The 22,796-nt window shown below is 41.3% G+C and overlaps 1 pseudogene; it reads left to right on the top strand.

Annotated features, from left to right (window-relative positions):
* LOC128574698 (PRELI domain containing protein 3B-like) overlaps positions 1-22,403 on the top strand; it is a 30,456-nt pseudogene extending 8,053 nt beyond the window's left edge.
* The last annotated feature ends 393 nt before the right edge of the window (positions 22,404-22,796 follow it).

Raw genomic sequence — 22,796 nt, 5'->3', positions numbered from 1 at the left:
TCTCAGGGTTGTTTTGATTTGCATTTCTCTAATATATAGAGATGATGAACATTTTTTCATGTGTTTGTTAGCCATTCGTCTGTCATCTTTAGAGAAAGTTCTATTCATGTCTCTTGCCCATTGTTATAAGGGATTGTTGGCTTTTTTCATGTGGATTAATTTGAGTTCTCTATAGATCCTGGTTATCAAGCTTTTGTCTGATTGAAAATATGCAAATATCCTTTCCCATTGTGTAGGTTGCCTCTTTGCTTTGGTTATTGTGTCCTTAGCTGTACAGCATTTCAGTTTAATGAAGTCCCATTTGTTTATTTTTGTTGTTGTTGCAATTGCCATGACACTCTTCTTTATGAAGTCTTCCCCCAGGCCAATATCTTCCAGTGTTTTTCCTATGCTTTCTTTGAGGATTTTTATTGTTTCATGCCTTAAATTTAAGTCCTTTATCCATCTTGAATCAATTTTTGTGAGTGGGGAAAGGTGTGGGTCCAGTTTCAGTCTTTTACATGTAGATATCCAGTTCTCCCAACACCATTTATTGAATAGGGAGTCTTTCCCCCAAGGTAAGTTCTTGTTTGGTTTATCAAAGATTAGGTGGTTGTAAGATGTTAGTTTCATTTCTTGGTGTTCAATTCGATTCCAAGTGTCTATGTCTCTGTTTTTGTGCCAGTACCATGCTGTCTTGAGCACTATGGCTTTGTAGTACAGACTAAAATCTGGTATGCTGATGCCCCCAGCTTTATTTTTGTTACTAAGAACTGCCTTAGCTATACGGGGTTTTTTCCGGTTCCATACAAAATGCAGAATCATTTTTTCCAAATCTTGAAAGTACGATGTAGGTACTTTGACAGGAATGGCATTGAATAGGTAGATAGCTTTGGGAAGTATAGACATTTTAACAATGTTGATTCTTCCCATCCATGAGCATAGTATGTTCTTCCATTTGTTAATATCCTCTGCTATTTCCTTTCTGAGGATTTCATAGTTTTCTTTATAGAGGTCCTTCACCTCCTTCGTTAGGTAGATTCCTAGGTATTTCATTTTCTTTGAAACTATGGTGAAGGGAGTGGTGTCCTTAATTAGCTTCTCATCTTGACTGTTATTGGTATATACAAAGGCTACTGACTTGTGGACATTGATTTTATATCCTGAAACATTCTTGTATTTTTTGATGACTTCTAGGAGTCTTGTGGTGGAGTCTTTGGGGTTCTCTATGTATAAGATCATGTCATCAGCAAAGAGGGAGAGTTTGACCTCCTCTGCTCCCATTTGGATTCCCTTTATTTCCTTGTGTTGCCTAATTGTATTGGCTAGAACTTCCAGCACTACGTTGAATAGTAAAGGTGACAGAGGACAACCTTGTCTGGTTCCAGTTCTAAGAGGAAAAGCTTTCAGTTTTACTCCATTCAGTAAAATATTGGCTGTGGGTTTGTCATAGATAGCTTCAATCAGTTTTAGAAATGTGCCACCTATGCCTATACTCTTCAGAGTTCTAATTAGAAAAGGATGCTGGATTTTATCAAATGCTTTTTCTGCATCTATTGAGAGGATCATGTGACTTTATTTTTGCCTCTGTTAATATGGTGGATAACGTTTATAGACTTGCGTATGTTAAACCAGCCTTGCATCCCTGGGATGAAGCCTACTTGATCATGATGAATGACTTTTTTGATGATAAGCTGTAATCTATTGGCTAGGATTTTGTTGAGAATTTTTGCGTCTATGTTCATGAGTGAGATTGATCTGAAATTCTCCTTTTTGTTTGGGTCTTTTCCTGGTTTTGGTATCAGGGTGTTGTTTGCTTCATAGAATCTGTTGGGGAAGATTCCTTCTTCCTCAGTTTTTTGGAATAATTTCTGCAGTACAGGAATAAGCTCTTCCTTGAAGGTTTGATAGAATTCTGGAGTGAAGCCATCTGGACCAGGGCATTTTTTAGTTGGAAGCTTTTTTATTGTTTCTTTGATCTCAGTGCTTGAAATTAGTCTGTTCAGGAGGTCTATTTCATCCTGGCTAAGTCTAGGGAGAGGGTGTGATTCCAAATATTGATCCATTTCCTTCACATTGTCAAATTTCTGGGCATAGCGTTTCTGGTAGTATTCAGAGATGATCTCTTGTATCTCTGTGGGATCAGTTGTTATTTCCCCTTTATCGTTTCTGATTGAGGTTGTTAGAGATTTTACTTTTCTATTTCTAGTTAGTCTGGCTAATGGTTTATCTATTTTATTTATTTTTTCAAAAAACCAACTCCTTGTTTCATTAATTTTCTGAATGATTCTTTTGTTTTCAATTTCATTGATCTCTGATTTGATTTTGGATATTTCTTTTCTTCTACTAAGTTTAGGCTTAGATTGTTCTTCTTTTTCCAATTCCATAAGATCTCTTGTGAGATTGTTGATGTGCTCTCTTTCTGTTTTTCGAATGTAGGCATCTAAAGCGATGAATTTTCCTCTCAAAAGTGCTTTTGCAGTATCCCACAGGTTTTGGTAGCTTGTGTCTTCATTGTTGTTATGCTCAAGGAAGTTAATGATTTCCTGTTTTATTTCTTCCTTCACCCATCTGTTATTCAACAGAAGATTGTTTAAATTCCATGCCTTTGGGTGGGCTTGAGCATTTTTGTTAGAGTTGAGTTCACCTTTAGTGCCTTATGGTCTGAAAAGATAGAAGGTAAAATTTCAATTCTTTTGATTCTGTTGATATTTGTTTTGTGTCCCAGGATATGATCAATTTTGGAGAATGTTCCATGGGGTGATGAGAAGAATGTATATTCTTTATCCTTGAGGTGGAGTGTTCTATATGCATCTATCAAGCATAGTTGTTCTAGGGTCTCATTTAAATCTCTTACATCTTTGTTTAATTTCTGTTTAGAGGATCTGTCCAGCTCTGTAAGAGGTGTGTTAAAGTCCCCTGTTATGATGGTATTATCAGATATCATATTGCTCAGACTGAGTAAGGTCTGCTTCAAGAATCTGGGAGCATTTAAATTGGGTGCATAAATATTTAGAATGGAAATGTCTTCTTGTTGTAGTTTTCCCTTGACCAATATAAAATGACCATCTTTGTCTTTTTTGACTTTAGTTGCTTTAAATCCACATGTATCTGAAAATAAGGTTGCAACTCCTCTTTTCTTCTGAGTTCCGTTTGCCTGAAAAATTGTCTTCCAACCCTTGACTCGGAGCTTTAATTTTTCTTTTGAGGCCAGGTGTGTTTCTTGCAGACAGCAAATGGATGGCTTGTGTTTTTTAATCCAGTCAGCCAATCTATATCTCTTCAGTGGGGAATTCAAGCCATTAACATTTATTGAGATAATTGATAAGTGTGGTAGTATTCTATTCGTCTTATTTGGTGAGAGTCCATTGCTTAGTTTTATCTTTTGCATCAGTGTGGAGGTTAGGTTTTGTCCTTTGATTTCTGAGTTCTTACTTTGCTGCTGATCCATTGTGGTGGTCAGTGTGGAGAACAGGTTGAAGTATTTCCTGTAGAGCTGGTCTTGTTGTGGCGAATTTCCTCAATGTTTGTATATCCGTAAATGATTTGATTTCTCCGTCAATTTTGAAGCTTAGCTTAGCAGGGTACAGAATTCTGGGCTGAAAATTGTTCTGTTTAAGTAGATTAAAGGTAGATGACCATTGTCTTCTTGCTTGGAAAGTTTCGTTAGAGAAGTCTGCGGTCACTCTGATGGATTTGCTCCTGTAGGTCAACTGGCGCTTACTCCTGGCAGCTTGCAGAATCTTTTCTTTTGTCTTGACTTTGGACAGGTTCATCACAATATGTCTTGGGGAAGCTCAGTTAGAGTTGAGGCGACCTGGGGTCCGATAGCCCTCTGAAAGCAGTGTGTCAGACTCTTTGGTGATATTTGGGAAATTTTCTTTTATAATATTCTCTAGTATGGCTTCCATTCCTCTGGGGCATTCTTCTTCCCCTTCTGGAATTCCTGTAACTCGTATGTTGGAACGCTTCATAAAGTCCCATAATTCTGACAGTGAACGTTCTGCTTTCTCTCTCTTATTTTCTGCCTCTTTTACTGTCTGAGTTATCTCAAGAACTTTGTCTTCTACCTCTGAAATTCTTCTGCATGGTCTAACCTGTTGCTGATACTTTCCATTGTATCTTTAAGTTCCCTAATTGACTGTTTCAGTTCCTTCAGGTCTGCTATATCCTTTTTGTATTCTTCATATCATTCATCTCTTATTTGATTCTGTTTTTGGATTTCCTTTTGGTTATTTTCCACTTTATTAGCAATTTCCTTCATTGTTTCCATCATTTCTTTCATTGTTTTCAGCATGTGTATTCTAAATTCCCTTTCTGTCATTCCTAACATTTCTATACTGGTGGAATCATCTGCAGTAGCTACGTCATGGTCCCTTGGTGGGGTTGTTCTAGACTGGTTCTTCATGTTGCCTGGAGTTTTCTGCTGATTCTTCCTCATGAGTGATTTCTTTTATCTGTTTCCTTGCCCTAATTTTCCTTTCACTTCCTCTTGCTCTTTAAGTTCTTGTGCCTGTGGACTAAGGGTTACAGGACCAGAAGGGTGAGAAGGTTGAAGAGCAAAAAAAGGGGATGAAAGAAAGGAGGACCGAGTGATAAGAAAAAAAGAAAGATAGAGAAAGGAGAGCGGGTGGGTATAAGGAGTATTGACAAAAAGAAGAGAGGCACAGAAAGAGGGAGAGAGCGCAATATAGGTGTACAGTAGGGTACTTTGACACAACCTTAAAAAACCCCACCTTCTGGGGGTGCCCAGTTGCGTGGTTCCCTTGAGGTCAGCAGCTCTTTGCTAACCTGATCAGACACAGTACCCCACCTCCACCAAGTAGAGAGGAAAGACAAAAATGCTATAAATCAAACCAAAAGAAGCAAACAGAAAACTTTACGGGGATAAAATTGGGTGAAAAACCAAATTAGATCGGTAGAAACACTAGCAAAAATGAAGTTGAAGTTATTAAAAGGCAGCAATGGGAAATTATAATTAAACTAGGAAAATTGAGAAAGAAAAAGGGATCTGTGTGGAAAAGATTGAAATTAAAAAAACAAAAGAACATCAGCAACGTCAAAATAAACAAACAAAAAAAAACAACCAAACCATAAAAAAAAAGAAGAAAAAAATACACAACCAAAAAGAAAGCAGTTTGTACTGTTATTGAATATTGTCTGGGCAACACGTGGTCTTCTGGGGTATGAGATGTTAGTCACAGTTCTGATACGACTGGAGGCTGCTGATTTCTCAAACCCCAGCAGGTAGACACCCTAAATCTCTCTTCAGCCTACTTAAAAGGCACTTTGAACTTGTAAACTTGCTGAGCAGAAGCTTTCCCAGCTTTCTCGCTGGAATCGCGGCTGAAGTGGCTATCCACTTACTCAGTGTGTCAAAACCGGTCTCACTCTGCCCCTGAGGGTTATGGCTGCAAGGCGGCTCAAACCCCACCCTTAGGCTACTTGGTTGCTGGGTTACCAGCTCCCACCCATTTCTAGCTCTGCGACCCTGAGGGCGGAGCTTGCTGGGGCAGATCACTGACAATGGATCCGTGTGACCCACCGCCAAACACTATTAGCTCCGTCTGGCTCAGCGGCTCAGACTGGGGCCCTAGACAACGGCCAAAGTTCTCCGCACTCCCGCTCAGGCCTTCCCCAAGGCAGTTCAACTCAGTGCCAAGTCGAAGGACATCAAAACAGTTCACAAGTAAGGCCTTTCCGGTTTGCAGTCTCGCTGCTACTGAACTTACAGTTGTGGGCGGGTTTAGACGGATTGAACACACGCGACCACTTGCTGGTTTTCCACTGTTTTAGTCCTCCTCTTGGGGTCCAGAAGTCTCTCGCTGACTCCCTGTATCTTCATGGGAGTGATGATAGGCAGTTCCCACCAGCCAGAGATGCCTGGAGTCCTATCTCCCCAGACTCACGGTGCCCAGATGCAAGGAAGCTGTTACTCGGCTGCCATCTTGCTCTGCCTCTTATTGATCTTTTCAAAAAACCAACTTTTGGATGTCTTGATCTCTTGTATAATTATTTTGTTTTCAATTTCATTTAATTCTGCTCTAATTTTGGTTATTTCTTTTTTTCTACTGGGTTTGGGGTTGGAATGTTCTTTCTTTTCCAGTTGGTTGAGATGTCCCATTAAGTTGTTAACTTCCTCTCTTTCTGTTCTCTTGAGGAATGCTTGCAATGCTGTAAATTTCCCTCTTAGGACTGCCTTTGCAGTATTCCAGAGGTTCTTATAATTTGTGTCTTCATTGTCGGTTTATTCCAAAAATTTGGCAATTTCCTTCTGAATCTCATCTCTGACCCAGCTATCATTCAGCATAAGGTTATTTAACTTCCATGTTTTTTATGAGTATGCAGATTCCTGTTGTTCCTGAGTTCAACTTTCATTCTATGGTTGTCGAGAAGATGCAAGGAATCATTACTATTCCTTTAAATTTACTGTGTTTAGACTTGTGACCTAAGATATGATCAATTTTGGAATATGTTCCATGGGGTGATGAGAAGTATGTGTATTCAGTTGTGTTTGGGTAAAATGTTCTGTAGATGACTGCCTAATCCAAATGTTGGATTCTTAGGTTTAAAACTAAAATTTCTTTGCTCAGCTTCTTCTTGGAGGATCGATCCAACACTGCCAAAGGAGTGTTGAAATCTCCAACTATTATGGAGTTGGAGGAAATCAAGTTGCTCATGTCTGTTAGAGTTTGTCTTATAAATTGAGGTGCATTCTGGTTGGGTGCATAGATATTAATAATTGAAATCTCATCATATTGAGTATTACTCTTAACAAATATGAAGTGATCATTCTTATTTTTTCTTACTTTTGTTTGTTTAAAGCCATTGTGTCTGCAAATAGAATTGCAACATTTGCTTTTTTCTGATTACCATTTGCTTGAAATATGGATGACCATCCTTTAACCCTGAGTCTATATTTATCTTTTGAATTAATATATGGCTCTTGTATGCAGCAAAAATCTGGCCTGAGTTTTTGTATTCAGCCAGCTAACCTGTGCCTCTTTAGAGGACAGTTTAAGCCAGTCACATTAATGGAGAATATTGATAAGTCTGGTAAAATTTTTGGTATCGGGTTTTTCAAAAGTCCAGTGGACATTTTTAATCCTTTCGCCACTATGGAAGTTGGAGTTTTATCAAAGGTTTCTGAGTGAGTTTACTTTTTTGGTAGGGGATTATGCTGGTTATTATGGAGGACAGGTCTGAAAATATCCTGAAGAGCTGGTTTGGTTATGGCAAATTTCTTCAACATATGAATGTCATTGAAGTATTTAATTTCTCCATCATAAATGAAACTCAGTTTAGCTGGATACATGAACCAGGGCTTGAAAAGTTTCAGCAGAGAGATCTGCAAGTCATTCTAATATTCTTCCCTTTGTATGTAATGGATTTCTTATGTCTGGCTGCTTTCAGAATTTTCTCCTTCATATTGACTTTACTGAAGTTAATTATCATATGCCTGGGGGATGTCTTATTTGGATTGAGTCATGCTGGGTTCTGAAACTGTCTGCTATCTGAATTTCTTGGCATGTCTGGAAAATTCTCTTTCATAATTTCATGGAGAAGGGCCTCTGTGCCTTGCCAGGCCACTTCATCATTTTCAGGGATTCCAATGAGGCGGATATTAGCCTTCTTCAAATTATCCTAGACCTCTCTGAGATAATGATCCATTTTTGCTCTCTCTTTCTCTTCCTCTTTGAAAGTTTGGAAGTGCTCAATAGCTTTGTGTTCAATGCCAGAAATCCTTTCTTCTGCTTGGTCCACTCTGTTACTAAGGGATTCTACTGTATTTTCAGATCTTTGAAGGCTGCAAATTCTTACTTCAGTGCATCAGTCTTTGGTGGCTTTGTCTTTATGTTCGCTAAATTCTTGAGACAATTTTTGAATTTCTCCTCGAATTTCTAATTCCATCTTTTGAATTTCTCCTCGAATTTCTTATTTCAAATTTTCCTCCATTCTATTAATCTTGTTTGTAATCAAAATTCTGAATACCATTTCTTACATCTTGGCCAGCTGTTTATGAATGAGATCTTCAGTTATATCTTCCATCTTTCCTTGGGGGATTGATCTATTCTGGTTAATCAAGTTACCAGAGTTTTTCTGCTGATTATGCCCCATGATTATTTTACACCATTTGACTTTTCCCCTAGAGTTTTGTTAAGGACCTGTACAGTGTTATGGCCTGAGAAACTGGGGACCTGTTTGGTGTGGTGGGGCTAAGTGGTTCTGTCTCATTTTCAGCTGGTCTCTGTCTAACCCTAATGAAACAGTTACCCTGGGTTGAAGTCTCAGCTTTTGTTTGTATTCTTGGGGTCGCAGTTTGCCTCAGCAGGGTTGATGTGCATTCTTCAACCTTCTGTCTTGGTGCATCTCTAATCCACCAGGTTACTTGCTAAATTTCTGTCCTTTAACTCTCCTTCTAGACTGGAGCCTTTGTGTAAAGCTGGCTTCTGTCAGCCATCTTGTCTCCACCACCTAAATGGAACTCTTAACCACTAATTTCAGGAAAGCTAATTCATCGCCAGTTTAATTCAAACCTGTTCCATGGCAACAAAAGAAATAATACCTTCATGCAATGTTGAGGCTTTCTTATAAAGTGCTTCCTCCCAGCTCACGTCACTTGGGCACATGATCCACTGGGGTAAAGTGAAAAATTGTTAGAACTTGTGTTGGTGTTGATTTTTATGTCTACAGATAGAAATTGTGCTTTGCCTATATACTGAATATAGAGACTATGTGATTATATATCTAATAGGGTTCATGTTCCAAAGCTATTTCAGTGCCAGGACTTTGGGATACTCAGTTCGGATTCCACTAGTTTCTTCTGACCTCTGCTTATGTCCCAGCACTCTCCACCTATATCCCTCCACTGGACTACTCAGGCCTTCTGAATGCTTCTCAAACTCACTAAGCTCACACCTGCCTTCTCCTATATACACTTACACAGTGGCACACCCTTCATCAGTGAGGACTCTATTGAAGTGTAGTCCCTAGACACACAGTCCCCACACTCCATCAATGCTCTACTCACTTATCTTGCTTTGTGTTCTGCCTGATACTATGTGTATCACTTGTTACCACAAATAAAATAAAAACTCAGGCCCATGGGAATCTTCTCTGTCATGTGTAAAGCCTCATCTCTGGTGCATCTGTAATGTTGAGCTAAATGTTGAACATGGGCTCTGCTTCTATGTTATCACTGGCCTTCCTGGGTGAGCTCCAGGTTGCCTGGCACATCTGTCTTCCCTCTAGACCAGCACTGTCCAAGACAGCCCCAGGCAATGATGAAATTGCTCTGTATCTGTGCTGCAGTCAACATTGTAGCCATTAGTCACATGTGGCTGTTGCATACTTGAAATATGCTGGACAGTGCTGGCAGATTTGTGGGGTTCTTGAGGCCTCTATTCAACTTTGTTCCCTAGCACCCAGCATGTGCCAGATATGGTAAGTGCAAAATGGATATCCAGCCTAAGCTGGGTCTTAGAGAGGGCAGGAAATCCATGTTTTAATGTGAACCTGAGATGCTGTTTGTCTCCTGTTTTCCCAATCAACAGAATGCCCATGTCTTGACAAGATAACCTGGAGGAACCAGCAGATGGTAAGTCCTAGCATTGGAGTTGCCCCTGAGATAGAGCACAGAGAGGCTTTTGAAGGGCTGGAAAGAACTCAGTGTATTGTTACCTTGTATGAAGCATCAAATTGTTCTGCTTTGATACTGAAAATTTCATTCATAGGAATCAATATCACAACAGAATCACACATTCAACTTCAATTATTAATGCAACAAACATGTGCTAATGGCCTTACCCTTGCATTCATCAGACAAGCATAAGTTCTGGAGTCACATTGACTGAGATAATATCCTGGGTCTGACAATTGCTAATAATTCTTTTAGTTATGACATGCTTTTAACCACTTTGAGCCTATTTCTCAGGCTTGTAAGGATTAAACAATTTAATGCAGGTGGTTAGAACAGGATCTGGTACTTGGTGTTCAGTAAACATTAGTTATTATTATTATTATTTTCATTGTGAAGTTCTTAGTCTCCTGAGGTGGGGATGTCACAGCATGATGCCTGAGAAGAAAACAGACCAGTTAAGAGGGACCAGGATTGGTGTGGAAAAGTATGGGCTACAGGAGCATTAGTCAAGCTGTACAGTTCTCTATGTCTTGTAGGAGGAGGGACCACATGGTGAGGCAGAGAATTCGGAGGAAGGACATTCTGAGTCATATGCAAAGGCACAGAAATGAAGTGTGTTGGCCTGGCAGGTGTGTTGGTAGGGCCATAAAATACAGATAGAGAGTAGGCCACATTTGGGGAGGAGGAAAGAGAGGTAATTGGTATAAAGCTGATCCTTCCTGGAAAGCCCTGCTTCTTCCCCTCTGCCGACCCAGAGCAGAATTTGGTGCAGGAATAGTGTAGAAAACTGGATGGGAAAGGGGGAGGGGAAGATCTCATAGCATTGTGACAGACACGAACAAGCAGATAGACTGAGGGGAAGGGGAGGATCATAGAGAGTGTGGCACCATTGTAGTCCCTCTGCCACCAAGCATACAGGATGCAAATTGGAGATGTGGAATAATAAGGAATATAGCAGGGAATGGGTGGACGTCAGCCAGCCTTTGCTGTCTACTTTATGTTAGGGAATATTCTCAGCTCAGTGCCCAACTTCTGAGTCACCTCTCTTCTCTTCATTCTCAGTTACCTTGCTGAGGTAGTTGTTTTCTTCCCCCTTTGCAAATGAGAACAATGAGGCCCAGAGGAATGAGGCCACCTGGCAGCCTACTAGTGACTCTGACTCCAAAGCCCAGGTTCATACCTTTGTGCAGCTACCTGTCTCTCTGGAGATTTGTAGGGAAGAAGAGCTGTGGAGCTGCAGATACGTCTAGTGTCAGAAGTCATACTCATTTCATGCAGGAGAATGGGACCTCCCTGCTCACCACCTTCCCCCTTACTCTCTTTGTTGGTCCCCACTAGCTACACTCACTCATGCTGCAGGGTCTTTGCTTTCTCTGCCTGCTTTGTGCTTTTCCCCAGACCTGGCCCTGAAGTATCTGCTTTTCCTTGTCAGGCCCTTGCCTACACCTTCCTTGAAGTACACTTTCCTTAAGGACCCAACTAACTTCTAGGGAGTCTGGGAACATAGCTTTCTGTACAATATGGCATTCGTCTCTGCCTGCCACCATTGGGTCTATTTGTGATATTGGATGTTGTGTCCTATGCCCCATTCTGACTATGACCTCTAAGAGGGCAGGACCACATCTTCCTCACTCAGCCTTCCCCCTCCCTCAGAGCCCAGAGCAGTGTCTGGCATAGCGTTACTGTTTGCCCATCATGGCTGAAATCTGAGCAGAGGGAACAGATGTCTCTGTGTCAGGGCCTTGGAAAGCCTCTGAGGCTGGATGCTCTTCTCTGAGGAGTGATGCTGCCAGAGTAAAATGCACAGGGACATCTACCTGTCCCAGATCCTGTGTTCCTTATAACTCTGACCTCATCTCACAGCCAGGTTTCTGAATCTCATTCACCATGCTGCCCAGGGACCAAGGATGAAATACCCAGAGACACAGACTGAAAATGAGGATGGGACTCCATGCCCTTGTTAAGTGTGGCTCCTGTCCTCAGTAAACACTAAAAATCAGGGGCAACATAGCTGGTGGCCTTAAGAACAGAGTAGGGACCCAGATGTTCCTGGGTTTCAGTTCTGGCTGGAACATAACAGTGGTGTGCCCCCGAAAGTAATAATGTCTTTGGTGGTTCTGCTGCCTTGTAGCAAATGGATATCTTACAATATGTATCTCATGGGAGTGTGATGAATATTAAAAGAGGTTGTATTTTTGCAGTTCCTAGAACAGCACCTGGCACAGAGGAACACTGTGTACATACTGATTAACTGAAGATTTCTGATTACGGACACCACTGCGCTACAGGGTGATTCTGTCATGGCTCTTAGTAACTGTGGGTTCTGGTCCCTTATCTGTATGATGGGAATATTCACAAGAGTTCCATCATCATTCAATTGAAGACTACAACTAACTGCTAGGGGGCCTGGGAACACAGTTTGCTTTACAGTATTACCCTAAATAATACAGGGCTTTGATTGTAAGGAATAAGCAAAATTTGGAAAAGCCTTTAGCCTATCTAAGACTCCTTTCATCTGTCTTAATAGAAGATAACCATATTATCTAAACATAAATGTATTTTGTGAAGATTAAATGAGGAAATATAGAGAAACTATCTCACCCAAAAGTGTGGGCTGCCCTGATGGTGATGTTAAGAATAAGAAGGAGGGTCTCTCTCACCATTTTTCTTCCACGAGAGGAACCCACTTCCAACTCTTCTTTGTTCTTCCTAAATAAAATTTCTCTTTGGTACACTGAAATTTCTCTAGGTTTATTTGGCTTTCTATCCACACTGTACCAAAAATAAATAAATAATAAATAAATAAAATAAAAAGAACAGGAAGGAAGACACGGAACCCTATCTAGATCAAACAAGGTGTCTTTTCTGGCTTCTTCTCTAGGGTCCATTGCCTCTGCACACTCAGTAACTTCCCAACATCCCTCCTCACAATGTTGTTCTCTGAATCCTACTGAAGCAGCCAGGCCTTCTCATCAGTTTACACAACTCCAGTCCAAAGCATGGAGCTCTCCTGATAGCCTCATCATACAGACCTGAACAAATAGGTCAAGTTTTAGCAGTGAAAAGGAGAGTAAACCAGCTGATCATTTGCAACGGCTCCTCTTCAGATATAGGGCATGACTGTGGAGAGAGAAGATAGGGAGACAGAATACTCTAGTCAAAGCCTCACCACAGACACAATGAACAACACAATCCACAGGGAGAGGGTGTGTTTACAGAGGTGGAAAAGAAGTCTCCAGTACAAGGGCCTGGGGGAGGCCTAACTAATAGCAAATATGGGAAAAATGTTTTTAAAAAAGAAATAAAAGACAGTCATTAAATATGAAAGTGCATAACAAATGGAATACTTCGTGATTGTTAAAAAGGGGAGGGAAGACTTTTTCACAGAGAGAAACTATTGTAAAAGGCAAAAGCACCACCATGAGGTTTTGTAGTAAGGGCGAGAGACTATGCACACAGTATGGGCAAGTGGGAATGTACACACAAGGAGGTGGGTGGGTCCAGTGTCGGACAGAGACCCCAGGAAATATCAGGGGTGGAGGGGCTTCTGGATAATCTCTTCTACATGATTTATTCTGAGGGGAGACCAGCATCCCAGGCATCAGCTGGGGAATGGTAGTAGATGTGGGACCCCACATGGGTGTTCAGACATTGAGGGTGGCAGGTTCTGATGAAACTGGCTTAGCAGGATGTTTGATAGTACTGAAAAATGAAGAAATTAATCTGGAATTCCAAAAGTCAGGCCTAGTTTAAAAATATTTCAGGGAGCCTGAGTGGAGTGTGCTCAAGGAAAGAACCTTTGCCAGGGGAGATGGAGGGAAGTGAATGAAGGATGGTCCTGGTGAAGATAGAAATTTCCCAAGTGGGATGATTAAGACACTTAGAAAAGTACCCCAAAGCACAAGTAAATTAACTTACCAGTCTATTTCATTAAACACCTGCCTCATAAAAGTGCCAAGTGTGGGTCTGTAACATTGTCTCTTTGACCCTGCAGGGCATTTCCTGGGAGCTCACCCACACAAGAACAACTGTGACTGGGCCTGCCTGGCTTGACCTGCCCACATGGCTGATCTCTTCTCCTTCAGACTCACAACCCCATTCATGTGAATGATTTCAGTTCTGTTTCCAAGCACAGCCAAAATACTCAGAATGGGGAATCTGTTTAAAGCCCAGGTCCATTGTCTCCAAACCCGGTTCTGCTCACTTCCCCACATGTTTTTTTCTGATCCTGCATTATCCTCTCTAGGTCAACCCAGAATGCCAGGACCAAAGGCTAAACCATGTCTGGTTCTACAGAGAAATCACTCTGAAAAAGGCTAAAGTGTGGAGCCTAGGAGAAGATGACCACTACAAGTAGCCTCCCAGTAGTACTGTGTGTCCCTGTATTTGAGGCCCAACATGTGCACTGCACAGCTAAAGAAACATTACTTTAGAGTAAAAGTCAGACTTTTCCAATCTAGAGTCCCATTTTCTCCTTTCTTCCTAAGTCCAGTGGTTCAAATTCTTATCTTGTAATCTAATGTGAGAATTCTTGCATGTTATGTGCATAAATTATCTCCTTGATCTTCCTAGCCATGAATGAAGAACACTAAGTTCATTTTAAAATGTATGAATGAAAAAAAGAGAGAATGGGGGGAAACAATTATAATCAAGAAGACTGAAGACATATTTAGAAGATAGGAAACTAATATATAATGGTGGTAGAAACCATATAATGTAAGCTTGTGAGACAGCTGGGAAGTAAGGGAGAAACATCCCACAGAGGAATTAAAATAGGCTCTCACCCAGGTGCCTGATTTATGCCATCACCACAACAACTTTCCTTTTTTCCTTTTTCTGGACAAAATGAATAAAAATGCTCCAGGAGAATTAAATTAAAAACACATGGACAATCACAAACCAATTGGTTTGTTCAGCCAATAGTTAGACCCAATAACAAGAGGACACTGCTTGGTATGTGGGCCATATAAGTTGCAACTATTTTATACAAGAACATCAAAGAATTTCTCCCAGAGTTCCTGGTGAAACTCAGTTTAGCTGGATACAGGATCCTGGGTTGAAAGGTATTTTGTTTTAGGACATTAAAAGTCAATGACCACCCTCTTCTGGCTTGAAAGGTTTCAGCAGAGAGATCTGCAGTCATTCTAATGTTCTTTTTCTTGTAGGTTATGGTTTTCTTATGTTTGGTTGCTTTCAGAATTTTCTCCTTCCTAATAATTTTAGTGAAGTTAGTTATGATGTGTCTGGGGGTTGTCTTATTCAGGTTGAGTCCCGGTAGGGTTCTGAAACTGTCTGCTATCTGCATTTCAGAATCTCTTGGCATGTCTGCAAAGTTTTCCTTCATAATCTCATAAAAAAATGGCCTCTATGCTTTGTGAAGCAACTTTGTTGCCTTCAGGAGTTCCTATAAGGTGAATATTAGTTTTCTTCTAATTATCCTAGAGCTCTCTGAGAGAATGATCCATTTTTACTGTTTTGCTTCCTCTTTGAGCACTTGGGAGTGTTCAAAAGCTTTGTCTTCAATATCATAAATCCTTTCTTCTGCTTTCTCCATTCTGTTACTGAGGGATTCTACTATATTTCTCAGCTCTTTGAGGGTAGCAAATTCTTGTCTCAGTGTGTCAAAATCTTTGGTGATTTTGTCTTTGAATTCATTGAATTCTTGAGACAACTTTTGAATTGCTCCTTGAATTTCTAATTCCAACTTTACCTCCATTCTATTAATCTTATTTGCAATCCATATTCTGAATTCAATATCTGACATCTCATCCATTTGTCTATGAATAGGATCTTTAGTTCTGTTCTCCATACCATTCCTTGGGGGAGTTGATCTACTCTGGTTATGTTGCTGGAGTTTTCTGCTGATTTCACCCCATGATTATTTTACACCATTTGGCTAGATGAGCAGATAAGGTGAAATTTAGTTGGGGGCTCCTGGAGTAATGATTAACCAGCCCTTTACCCAAGAGCTGTGACTATGTCTCTACCTTTTACCTTTTCCCCTAGAGCTTTGCAAAGAACCTGTACAGTGCTACAGCCTGAGACACTGGGGGAATTCCTTGGTGTGTTGGGGCTAAGTGGCTCTGTCTTATTTTTAGCTGGTCACTGTCCTACCCTGGTGAATTAGTTACTCTGGGTTGAAGTCTTAGCTGTGGAGTCATATGAGCAATTAAGTCACCCCACCCCCAATGGGCAACAACTGGAATGGGAAAAATCAAACCTTCCCACAACCACACACCCAGGGTACCACTCTGGATAGTCCTCTGGTGATTGGTCCAGTCCAAGAAATCCAAATCAATTGTCCCAGTCAGCACCCGGTCTCAAGCGAGGGAGTTCAAAAGGTGTCTGGCAACTAGATAGCAAGGGTCTGCTGGCAGCTTGAGTATGACGCATTCTGGTGCTCAATGGAGTCAGAAGGACTCCCCCCGCCCAACAAATGACTTAGTCTGGGAAGGTTGATGACTCCTTCCCCACCTTGCACCTCTGTCATACCCAGTCACTGGTAACCCTGCAGGGCTATGACCCAGTTCTGTCCAATGAGCAGATGTTCCAGGGGTTTGAGCCTGTCTGATTCACAGAGAGATCTTATGTCTCCTAGGCCAGGCCTTTGCACTTTGCCACCATCCATCAGGGGAACCTGAGGCCTGTAAATCTCAGGTGGTTAATGGAAGCTGGATTGGTTCACTCAGTTCCAGCCCCACACCTGATTGATGTTGCTGACACATATTTGTGCAGAATTTGTGATTCTGTCCTGGCTATATTCTCCTGCAGACCATGCGCCATTTGAGTTTGAGTCACAGAAACTGCGACTCTGTCCCGGTCTGTGCCACTGCCTAGACCTGGTGTTTCTGTTTCCCCTGCAGTCTGTGTTGGGGTGGGTGCGGTTAGAGTTTACACTCTGCTTTCAGTTTCCCACCTGCCTTTGTCTCAGCTTTGATCCTCTGAGGGCTGGGTATTTCTTAGGCTCACTAAAGCAGTCCTCTGGCTCATCCCCACCCTGGGAGTATGCCGTCTCTGCTCACGTGTCTTCAATTCTCAATCCTGCCGTGCTCAGCCTAGGCCAGTACCACCTCTGGCATACCCTTTGCTCACAGGATATGCATTACTATCCCAGATATATTCTTCCAGTGTCTGCCACCAGAGAAGATGCATGGCTTTCTCTGGTTTCCCAGAGAGACAGTGAGTATCCTTCCAAAATATCCCCAGGGATGTGAACCTTATTGTTCCTGCTGCTGCCACTGCTGCTCTGTGCTGGGTGCAGGGGGAGGCACCACCTCTCACTTTCCTGTACAGGTCTTTCAGTTTACCATTTTCTCCTTACCCCTGTGCCACAGAATCAGCACAGACCTGCAACAGCCCATGCCCTGTCCACACCTCTCAAGAAAATACCCAAGAATCTGAACTTCATGGGGGACAGGCTTCCAGACCCTGGGGTTAGAGTGGAGGGGAGTTCTTGGAGTTCAGAATTGCAGGTAGAGAATATATACAGTTTTATGTCTGGCAGGAGAATGCCATGGCATCCTAGTAGGGGAAGGAGAGCCGGTTTTTAGAGGGTCTATCCCATGGGATAAAATGGGAGGATGTTTGAACTCTGTTCGCTTGTTTGTAGAAAGTATACTGTGAGCAGTTCTCATGGGGGAGGGTACGCTCTTCCACTTGCGATGTATTTTGTACCTTTTGTTTATATCCTTGGGGTCACCGCTTGCCTCAACAGGGTTGATGTGCATTCTTCAACCTTCTCTCTTGGCTCAGCTCCAGACCATCAGCTTCCTTGCTAAACTTCTGTCCTTTAACTCTCCTTCTGGAAAGGACCCTCTGTGGAAAGCTGGCTCCAGTTGGCCATCTTGCCTCCCCATGAGCGATGAAGACTTTATGCACTCCTGGTGGGAGTGTAAATTGGTACTATGAGATTACTCAGCCATTGTAGTCATGGCTATGTACCATGGGGATTTTTTGCACAAGTATGCCAGGTCCTGTGGCAGTCACAGTTGAGGGAAGATTGGGGCCAGCCCAACCTCGTCCCAGGGGCTGAGTGGGATGGTGAGTGTTGGTGGCTCGAAGAAAACCACACGGAGCCGGGAGGCTGTCGAAGCAGGATCTCACCTTTATTGTAACACACTGCGATATTTATACACTTCAGCTACAGGGCAAAAGGCAGAAGCAGGAAGGAGGGGGTATGTAAAATGGGGTGACAGGCTTCAAGCCAATAAAATCTAACCCTGTCACCTGTATCCAGGCAGAGGCTGTTTCAGGTCAGGTCTTGCTGAGTCACTCCTATGCAGAAGTGCGTGGACAGCACCAACTCAACTCTGGCTTAGGAAGTTCCTCTAGGCCTCATGTAGGCCTTGCCCACGCGAGAAGACCCAACACCAGTACATGAGTCATTATGCATGCAAGAATATCTTCAGAGCTATGGTTTGTAATAACAAATAATTCTTATTTCCAAATTTGCCCTCAACACTAGGATGGATAAATAAGTTCATATGATGGAACTCAGTCATATGTATCAAGACATATGAGTCTCAAATAATAATGTTGAATAAAAGAAGCACGTCAATGGAAACATATGCTATGATCCCATTTATCTAAAATTGAAAAAGAGCAAAAACCAGTGTATATCTTACATAAGGTTAAACACATATGTAGTGAAACTATATGGAAAAGTAAGGGAATAATTACAAAATGCAAGATGGGGTGTGTGTGAGAAGGCAGAATACATTTACGAAGAAAGACTGAAACTGGCCATGTTCTATGTCCTACACTAGGTGTTTGGGTTCAGAGAGCTCCAGTTTATTGTAACTACAAAATATTACATATGGGTGGAACAAGATGGTGGTCCAGAAAGATCGTTCAGCTGAGCTGTCTTAGAATGACAGGGCAAAAAGAGAGAACCCAGCAATAACTGACATGAGGACCTTACCAATAGTCATAGCTCAGGGAACTCCAGGAGGAGATGGTGAGTTGTATATAGCTTATGATCTGGAGTGGTGGAAATATGATGAATTAGGAAAATGATTGTGACTGGCTGGGTTTGGGTGCCTGCCCACAGATGCCTGGCCCAGGAGGAAGCATTTATGGAATTTTCAGTTGTTGAGGGAAGCTTCACATTGAGTGGCAAGCTTCTAGAGTGGGCAGACTCAAACAATAGACAGCAATCAGATTTGAATCCTGGTTGGAGTGGATTTGCCATAGGTTTGGTGGCTGGCAAGGCTGCCATACTGAGAAGGTCTCAGTGGCTAGGGGGCTTCCCCTGTGGGAAAGTCGTGAGAAGGTCTTAGCAGGGACCTAAAATAAAACCATATTAATTCCCCTTGCAGGGATCAGAACTCCACTCTTCAGCCAGGCTGAGAGACTCCTGCAACCCATGGGAACTGAAGTCAGGGGTCACTGCAAGACATACTCCTGAAGGATTCTTGTGAGCTTCAAGATCCCAACCCACCAGGGTGTGAATTCTGAAGAAAAGATCAGGTGAACACTGAAGGCAAATAAGTTTGGAATAAGAACCATACAGGTTGCTGGCTGTGCTCTCTATCTCCATTTATTTATTTATTTATTTATTTATTTATTTATTTATTTTTATAAAATCATATCTGTGTACATTAGTATGATTGTGGGGCACCGTACACTTGGTTCATAGATCGTTTGACACATTTTCATCACATTAGTTAACATAGCTTTTGTAGCATTTTCTTAGTTATTTTGCTAAGACCTTTACATTCACATTTATAGGATTCACATATACCCTTGTAAGATGCACCCAGGTGTAATCCCATTAATCCCTCTCCTTCCCCCTCCCTTCCCCCTACCTCCCCTCCCTTTCCCCTTTCTCCCTATTCTTAGGTTGTAACTGGGTTATAGCTTTCATGTGAAGGTCCTACATTAGTTTCATAATAAGGGTGAGTACATTGGGTACTTTTTCTTCCATTCTTGAGACACTTTACTAAGAAGAATATTTTCCAGCTCCATCCATGTAAACATGAAAGAGGTAAAGTCTCCATCTTTCTTTAAGGCTGCATAATATTCCATGGTGTACATATACCACAATTTATTAATCCATTCATGGATCAATGGGCACTTGGGCTTTTTCCATGACATAGCAATTATGAATAGGGCTGCAATAAATATTCTGATACAAATATCTTTGTTATGGTGTGATTTTTGGTCTTCTGGGTATATGCCCAGTAGGGGGATTATAGGATTGAATGGCAGATCTATTTTTCGATCTCTAAGTGTTCTCCATATCTCTTTCCAAAAGGAATGTATTAATTTGCGTTCCCACCAGCAGTGTAAAAGTGTTCCCTTTTCTCCACATCCATGCCAACATCTCGGGACCAGATGGTTTCATGTCAGAATTCTACCAAACCTTTAACGAGGAATTAGTACCTATACTACTCAACCTGTTCCAAAAGGTAGAAAAAGAAGGAAGACCACCCAACACATTCTATGAAGCAAACATCACCCTGATCCCCAAATCAGGAAAAGACCCAACAAGAAAAGAAAATTATAGACCAATATCACTAATGAATATAGATGCAAAAATATTCAACAATATTCTAACAAACAGAGTCCAGCAACATATCAAACAAATCATACATCACGACCAAGTCAGTTTTATCCCAGGGTCTCAAGGCTGGTTCAATATACGTAAATCTATAAATGTAATACAGCACATAAACCAATTAAAAAACAAAGACCATATGATTCTCTCAATCGATGCAGAAAAAGCTTTTGATAACATCCAACATCCCTTCATGAAAGAAAACTTAAGAAAATTGGTATAGAATTGACATTTCTTAAACTGATAGAGACCATCTACAGCAAACCCACAGCCAGTATCATATTGAATGGAGTTAAATTGGAATCATTTCCACTTAGATCTGGAACCAGACAAGGCTACCCATTGTCTCCATTGCTTTTTAACATTGTAATGGAAGTTTTAGCCACCGCAATTAGGGAAGAAAAGGCAATCAAGGGTATCCACGTAAGGTCAGAAGAGATCAAACTTTTGCTCTTCGCAGATGATATGATTGTATATCTGGAAAATACTAGGGACTCTACTACAAAACTCTTAGAAGTGATTAAGGAATACAGCAGCGTCTCAGGTTACAAAATCAACATTTGTAAATCGGTAACCTTTATATATACCAACAATAGTCAAGTTGAAAAAACAATTAAGGACTCTATCCCATTCACAGTAGTGCCAAAGAAGATGAAATACTTGGGAGTTTATCTAACAAAGGACATGAAAGATCTATATAAAGAGAACTATGAAACTCTAAGAAAAGAGATAGCTGAGAATGTTAACAAATGGAAAAATATACCAGGCTCATGGTTGGGAAGAATCAACATTGTTAAAATGTCCATACTACCCAAAGCAATATATAATTTCAACACAATCCCCATTAAAGCTCTGCTGTCATACTTTAAAGAGCTTGAAAAAAATAATACTTAGTTTTATATGGAATCAGAAAAAACCTTGAATAGCCAAGACATTACTCAAAAATAAAAACAAAGCAGGAGAAATCATGCTACCAGACCTCAGACTATACTACAAATCGATAGTGATCAAAAAAGCATGGTACTGCTCTCTATCTCCTAAAACAAGCACAGCACCACCTGGTGTCCCAGCGACATATTTATTTATTTATTTATTTATTTATTTATTTATTTATTTATTTATTTATTTATTTTTTATCCCTCCACCCAGCCTTGCCCCTCACCTCCACTCACCACCCTCTTCTCTCCTTTTTTCTTGGCAATAAGTGTGCTTTATCGTTCATATGAAAGTGTGGGTGATTATAAATTGGTTTCATAATACTAATGATTCTGTACTGGATATTTTTTCTTCCATTCTTGAGATACTTTACTAGGAAGAATATGATCCAGTTCCATCCATGTAAATATAAAATCTCCATTTTTTATGGCTGCATAATATTCCTCTCCTACCTTTCACTGCTTCTCTCTAGGTCACCCACTACCCACTGGCAAGCTGCTATGGACACTTAGCAACACAGAAACTTTCACACCCCTGCTCCTTCCTAGAAATTGCAGGTCTGAGGCTAGAAGTCCCCCAATCGAAAGTTGAACAGGTGCCTGCTGATGCCTGTGCATTGTTCAGCCACGTGAGGTGCTGAGGCGGGGCAGAAGCAGGTGTCCTCTTTGCCTCATTGTCCCCTAGCGCCACTTGGACATCTTACAGACTTCCTGCACCAGGAAGATTGCTGGACTATAAAGCACATCTTTGACCATCCATGGGAAACTGTTAAAACAGCTGCAATCCAGAAATACCAAACCCTATGAATCTAATAGTGGTGGGAGTTGATGTGTTGGACAGACATTTAGGTTACTCTGGAAAGCTTCACCTCCCTCAACTTCTCAGCACACAGTGGGGACAGCCTTCCATTGTGAAATCTCTTATTGGTGCAGCAAAACCCAAAACATATATGCAAGACCATTCTGGAGTTGATCCTGTGCAGTGGACCTTAAATCTACTAATATTTTATTTATAAATATGGTATCAGTAGATAACAGTCGTCTATACAAAGCACATACTCAGGACCCAGAGAAAACTAGTTTGATTCAAGAAGGTATAATTGCTGTGAAAGGAGTCAGGCTTAGCAGTTATCTTGAAGATTTTAAGGCAAGTATCATATCTTCAAATGGTCATGAATGCCAAGAAGCAATGGAATGGGTAATTCATAAGTGCTAAGATTGAAAATTTGACAGCTTAAGAGGAAGCATAAGGACTTTGAAGGCTGCAGCAGCATTTGTAGAAAAATCATAAAAAGTGATAGAAAATGTGGGTCCCCCAGGTTTTAAAATACAGCTACATCTTAGGCAAAAATTTTTAATGAATCAATAGAAGACTATGTGACATTGATAACAACAGACGGATATTTTCTTTTTTTAAAAGAAAAAAGTTGAGCAGTTGGATCTGGTGCAGTTGGCATCCATGTGGACAGGCGGTGAGAGTTATTGGGGGCCAAGGGCAGGCAGCTAAGGCAAGAGCCCCTCCGGGAACTCTGATGCATGCTCATAGATGGCCATTCTACCCCTGTCACTTCAGAGATTGTCTTGTCACTGACAGGGAGGTAGGCAGGTGTCAGCCAAGCTCTCATGGCAAGGCCCAGAAATGGAGGTCTTACTCCTGGTTCTGACTCTAGTTGTGTATCGCAGT

Source organism: Nycticebus coucang, chromosome 22 (assembly GCF_027406575.1).
Source record: "Nycticebus coucang isolate mNycCou1 chromosome 22, mNycCou1.pri, whole genome shotgun sequence".
NCBI classification, from domain to species: domain Eukaryota; kingdom Metazoa; phylum Chordata; class Mammalia; order Primates; family Lorisidae; genus Nycticebus; species Nycticebus coucang.
Note: the sequence above shows the minus strand (reverse complement) of the source record. Positions and strands in the feature narration are given on the sequence as shown.